Here is a 6,574-nt window from a genome sequence, read left to right as displayed (position 1 = left end):
TTCCACCACTGAAGATATTAATGGTAAAAACAAAAGAAACTGGAACTGAATTTTGAGAAAATGTTCCTAATGTAGATAAAAGTTGTAAAAAAAAGGAGCTTTGTCAGGTTCATATTTCCATTATGGGCAGAGAGGCCATCCGGTGACCCCCTCACTAATCGTTCGGCCTTTTCCGCCGCTCCGCTCGGCTTCGTCACTTTCCGGAGCTCCTCATATTAGTTCCCACGCACTCTCCTTCCTTGCGCCGTGCTGAGCTGGAAAATGGCTGTGTGAGTGAGAGGGAGAGCAGGGAGAGTCATGAACGGGAGAAGAAAGAAAGAGCGAGAGAAAAGAAGGCGAAGCAATAAGTGAACAGAAAGGTTTTCATAGTTTATTGCACACCGAAGAAGAAGAAGCTATCGTCCCGCAGATAAAGCCACCAAAACGGACTCTTTGTCTGCGACTTTCAAGTGTTTAAAGCTGGACAGAAGTGAGAAGAGTCAAGAAGATACCCTCCGCGGTGAGTTTTCCAAGTTATTGCACATTTCCAGTCCGGCCACTGTAAACTGGAAAATGGTGGAAAGCGCTGCAAGTGTGCTTTGCGCAGTTCACGCTGTTGACTCGTGTCCTAGTTTACAAGTTTAAAGATTGTTTTTGATCATGTTTATTTATATTCTTAACGTTTATTTTCTAAATGTTGCTTTAAAGTTGATTTATTTGTGTTGGTGTGTGTTTTGTGGTTCATTCTTGTGCTGAGAATACATTTAAAGGGGGACTTTTAAACAAGCTGTGGCTCTTTAAGTTGTCATTTTATGCAGAATTTATCCAAATTCAGAGCTTTTTTTTTTTTTTTTTTTTTTTTTGCTAAATGCAAAATTTCAAATGTTTTAATCTAGCTGTTGCTAATATTGTAAAGGTTGTACTGCAAGTCTTTAACACAACAAATAAGCCATACTTTTGCAGTGTACACCGTGTGTTATGTTCCACTATAGTAGTGCATTTACATTGACTATAGGAGGCCATGTAGTGTGGGGAGGCCCAACACAGCTGAAGGCCTGACATGATGTATGCATGTGTGTCTGTGTGTCTGTGTGTGTGTGTGTGTGTGTGTGTGTTACAACCCTGGTTTGAGGATTTGGCATGCATCAAGGAGTTAATGGAAATTGTGCCACTTGCATAATAAGACAAGCCACTCAACTGTGTGGAGAGACCCCCCCCTTCTTCTTCTTTCTCTCCTGTAATTACTGAATCCAGGCTATTATGCAACCAAAATGTCAATCCTCCATTATACTGCTTTATCAATGTGAAGCATGACTTGTGGCAAAGCCCTTCATTCTTCTTCTTCTTCTTCTAAATGTCTTGAAATGCCCCAAAAAGTTCCCTGCAAACTTCCCCAAAAGAAGTGCTCAAAATGCCAAAGTGTCACCTCTCAACTTCAAGTTGCACCATGCAGACAGTCCAGTACAGCTGGGGTTATTTTTGTTATATTATGTCCTTCAGCTGGGGGACCAAGTTAAAACTGAAATGGTGTTATTTGATAGGAAATAGCAGCACAATACGTCTTTTAAGGACAGTTTGGATGTGGCTCCATTAGAAATGTTGCAGACCCTGGGCTGGGATTTGTACCCAAGAAAAACTAAACATCTGATAGTTACTAGCGATGCACAGATCCAACTTTTAGTAGTGTTTCCTGGGCTTTGTGTATCGGCCGATATCGAGTACCAATCCGATTTTTGCATCAATATAATGAAGTACCTCGATCTGGAAGGTATTTACTCTCCTGGATCGCCAAAATGAGTCCTATTTTATCCACAACCAGTTTTGATTTTCAAAAAAATTTACTATAACATGATCAATATTAGGGATGCACCGATCTGACTTTTTTAGTCCTGATATTGATACCTGGGCTTTGTGTATTGGCCGATACCGGTGTTTGATTAATAAGCTCTATGCCTCACTGTGTGGTCGTGACTGGGATAATTCTATTATGTGTAAAACAACATCAGGCTTGACTTAAACATTGCTTTCCTAACTTTGTAAAACAAAACTTAACAAATAAACACTTTGATAGTTTCATTAAATCATTATTTATTATTAGAATAATAAATCATACACATGAACTTGAACTTCAAAATTAACAGGAATTACAATTCAAGTGTAAACCTTTTTAATGCAGCAACAAATTGGTCAAAACTTGAACAGGAATTAAAATGACAGTGTATATATACATAAAATTGAAATGAATAGATCGGCCCCATTTTCACGATACCCGATCTAGCTATTTGAGTCAGTATCGGCCCGATATCCAATCCGGTATTGGTATCGGTACCGTCGAAATACAGCTTTAAAGACCATTTGGACGTGGCTCTAGAAATGTTGCAGACCCTGGGCTGAGATTTGTACCCAAGAAAAACAAAAACATCTGATTGTTAAAAAGATTTCCTTATCTTGTTAGGGAGATAAATGAGCCGATGTGCACAACACACTGGATACAAATCTAGTTAGTTACTTGTAATACACCTTTTGGAAACCTCTGTCCTGGATGTGACACTGACTTACTGACAGTTTTTCCTCTGCGTATTCAAAATCTGCTTTATTGGCTAAGTATGTGTGCACAGATACAAGAAATCTCTCTCGATGTACTTACACAGAAATAGAAATAATAGCCAGGAATTCCTGTGATGATGATGCATCAATTGGCAAGTTAAGTGAAATTTGATGTCGGTGCCACTTAAATTTGAATTACTTCCTCATCAAACAAGTAAAAGTGGTTCCTTATTAATCTCTGTTGCATGATGAAATTAGATTTGTCATTGCTGTGTGTTACAATAGAGACTACTCTATGCTACCTGCATATATTCATGTTAGTTATGGAGAGGTTTGAGTGCAGTTTTATACATTTATATTGGACTTGTTAGGAGTAAATGGGTAACGTATGAGGCTTTCTGCATGCTAACTACGCAGCAAAAAGGCTTGTGGTATTTTTAACTGGCGCAGACTTTGCAGGGTTATCGGATTTTATTTCTTTGTCGCATTGAAAAGTTAAAATTTAACAGCGTGGTCGCATCGACTTAAGGTAGCATTTTAAACAAGCCGAGGCATCTTATATCTTCTGATAAATACAGTGAGTGCTCTTTAACTGTAGAGCCTTGTGGTACAGTTGACTTTTCAGAACAGTGCCGTCTCAGTGCTACATAATCTTCGTAGCAGATGTTTCTACTTAGCCAAGTGAGCTTTTCGGCTTCATTAAGGACAGATAGAATTCAGGTGAACATAACTTAAATCATAAAACACCCAAGCCCCCATTTTAGGCTGAAAAATGAGTCCTCACAAGCTGCTGTGTTGTTGGCCTGTCCTCGCTGCCTGTGGCGCAGTAGATTTTTCAGTTCCATGTGGACAGATGGCCCGAGGCCAGGCTGCATGCGTGGTGGCTCTGTATAGTCAGCTCCTCACCAGCAGGGCCGTGAAAGGCCAATGCATACACACACTTTAAAGCAATAACCGCGTGTCCACGTAAATATCTAGATTTTGTACAATGCACGTATTTGTCTCAGTCAAAGTCACTTAAGGACAACAGAAAAGTGCAGTCTTGCTTTTCTTGATGCATGAAATGCTTAAACTATCTCTCTGAGACACACAGCAACGTGTCAATTTGATCCTTTTATTAAAAATAACTACATTCTTAAACTCATTAACCCATCAGCTCTTTTTGAAAAAATAATCACAACCGTGCGGTGAACTGCGGCTGATATTTGGACTGGATTTGCCATCGCATATTTCCCGTCAAACTTTGCTAAATGGTACTTTTAAACTGACCTACATAGATGTGACTGTTGATTAAACTTTAAAAAAAGTCTCAATTGATGATGAATAATGATATGGTAGGTTGAAAAGGGACAAGAAGATGTACAACACCCTCAGGTCTTCAGAGAAACTTGTTCATCTGCATTGAGTGATATATTGACACTGGAGAAGTTAATTACATACATACAGTATATTGACATATGATTTGGTAATTTAATGTTTAATATAAAACTCGACTGATTAATTGGCCAGGCCAATATATCGGCTGATATTAGCTTGTTGCAGATATATTGTTATCGATATACAGAAATACCAAACAAAGTTTGAGGTAATTTTGAAACACTGTTTATAAGTTGTGCATCAGAGAGCGCTGACAAGTTCATGTGTTTATGTTAAACAAATATTATATATCGGTATCAGCCTCCAAAATCCAGTATCGATTGGGCTATAATAGTATATAATAATGTTGGTCCATATGACAATCTATACTGTCAGACAATACATTTACCATCAGATATTTTCCCATACCATTTATTCTGTTTTATGTTTAGTTTCTAGTCTCTAGTTTTATGTTTTTGTATCTGATTTTTGCATCAATATAGTGAAGTACCTCGATCTGGAAGGTATTTGCTTTGCTGGATCAGCCAAAATGAGTCCTGGCTGGTTATTTTATCCACAACCAGTTTTGATTTTCTAAAAAATGTACTATAACATGTCCTGTCCTGTTAGTGATACCGGGGCTTTGGGTATTGGCCGATACCGAGTACCGATCCGATACCAGTGTTTAATTAACAAGCTGTATGCCTCACTGTGATGAAGTGACTGGAATCATTTTTTTTTATGTGTAAGGCAACATCAGGCTTGACTTAAACATTGCTTTCTTAACTTTGTAAAACAAAATGTAACAAATAAATACATAGATATAAATTTACTGAACTGTATACAAAAAATAAATTGCACACCAGCAAATTGGTAATTTTTTTGCAAATTGGTAATTTTTTTTCAAATTAACAGGAATTACAATTAAGGTCTAAACCCTTTTAATGCAGCAAAACAATGGTCAAAACTGAAACAGGAATTAAATTCCAGTATATAATGTATATAGTATATAAACATAAAATTAAATTGAATAGATCGCCCCCATTGTCAACAATAACCAATCCAGCTATTTGAGTCAGAATCGGCCCGATATCCGATCCAGTATCGATGCATCCCTATTCACATACAAAAACAAATCTTAAGGATTCTTATCAAGCTTGTTTATTTATGTCATATGTTTTTGTTAAAAAATATCTTATATGTCAGTATCAGTATCGGCCTCAAAAATCCAGTATTGGTCAGGCTCTTATAATATATAATAATGTTGGTCAATATGTCAGACAATAAATTTACCATCAGAGATTTTCTGTTTTTGGGATTTGCATCTGATTTTTATATCAATGTATTGTAGATTGTATCCATATCACCCACTCCTAGTATAAAGTAACATATAGTCTATACATAATATAAATAGTTTAGGGCTGCAGCAAACATTTACTTTCAAAATCGATTTACAGTATCTACCCGTTATTGTCTGAGTTAGGCTAATCGTTTAGCTTATGCAATGTCAGAAAATAGAGAAAAATGTCCAATTTATGTTTTGTTATGTCTGACCAAAAGTCCAAAACCCAAATATATTTATTTTGCAATGAGATAAGACAGAGAAAATCCACATTTGAGAAGCTGGAACCATCAATTGTTTGACATTCTTGCTCGAAAAACAATCATATTATATTAATATTATAAAAATAATTGCTGATTAGTTATCTGCCAATCAACGAATCACTTTATCGACTTGTTGTTTTAACTCTTAATTAGTGCTGGTCGTTTTATGTATAAATAAATAACTAACAACCTCATAATATTCATTTAAATATTAAAAGAACAACTGTAGTATCGTTAAATTAATGATTAATCACATAAGCATATCTGGTTTGTTGGTCTTCAAGCTCTGTCAGTAGCTCTTGTCTCACTCGACTGTGTTAGTGATGCTCTGAATAGCTTATTTGCCATTTTACATTATGCATACTGGTGTATAATGAACAGGTCAGAGCTCTACTGGCTGACTAAACACATCAAGAGTCATTTGATGTCTGCAGACAGCAGAGGAAAATCTAGATGCCATTTTGAGTTCAGTCTAGGTCTCGCTTTCCCCCGCAATTAAACAAAATGTCCATGAAATAAATATGAAATATGAAGAATAATGACTTACTGTGAATGTGGATGTATTATATATAAATATATATTATAAAGCACGGTGTTAAGTTATAACGCAGAGTTGTTATCTATTTACCACATGTTGTATTACTTAACTAGTATACCAGCACTTTGGCGTGAATTGTGTCATAGTTTCCCTTTTTAATGAAAGGACAGATTGTATTTTTCTTTCTTTTCGTGCATATAATCGTCACTTTTATCATCCTGTCAACTCAGAGAAACAAAAATCCTCTCCTTTCATCTCATTGCACGACTTCAACATGACTCATGGAATTCTCTCCAATCACACGCAGCCCTCAGTTTTTCCATGTAATGTTTTTCATCTTCATCTTGTGTTAGTTTCATTCGATTTTAAATCTTCATTTCCTCAAAGATGATGAGCATTCATCAGGATTAGCAAAGATGAAAAAAGTCAAGTGCGTGGGAAAAGGTGGAGTTGTTTGGGTCAGACGTTTGATCACTGCCTAGATACATTTTCTAATATTAGAACGTTTCCTTGATTTGCCCGGCTTCTCTGGTGACTGGGGAGCACATG

The 6,574-nt window shown here is 36.6% G+C and overlaps 1 protein-coding gene across 1 annotated transcript in view; it reads left to right on the top strand.

Moving 5' to 3' along the window:
- The first annotated feature begins 207 nt into the window (after window positions 1-207).
- Window positions 208-6,574, top strand: part of pik3r2 (phosphoinositide-3-kinase, regulatory subunit 2 (beta)) — a 39,450-nt gene continuing 33,083 nt past the window's right edge. The window contains exon 1 of the mRNA XM_037786991.1: window positions 208-499. The gene's annotated coding sequence lies outside the window, so the exon portion shown is untranslated. The remainder of the gene's footprint in view (window positions 500-6,574) is intronic.

Source organism: Sebastes umbrosus, chromosome 12, assembly GCF_015220745.1.
Source record: "Sebastes umbrosus isolate fSebUmb1 chromosome 12, fSebUmb1.pri, whole genome shotgun sequence".
Taxonomy (NCBI): Eukaryota; Metazoa; Chordata; class Actinopteri; order Perciformes; family Sebastidae; genus Sebastes; species Sebastes umbrosus.
This window is presented reverse-complemented; position numbering and strand designations above follow the sequence as displayed.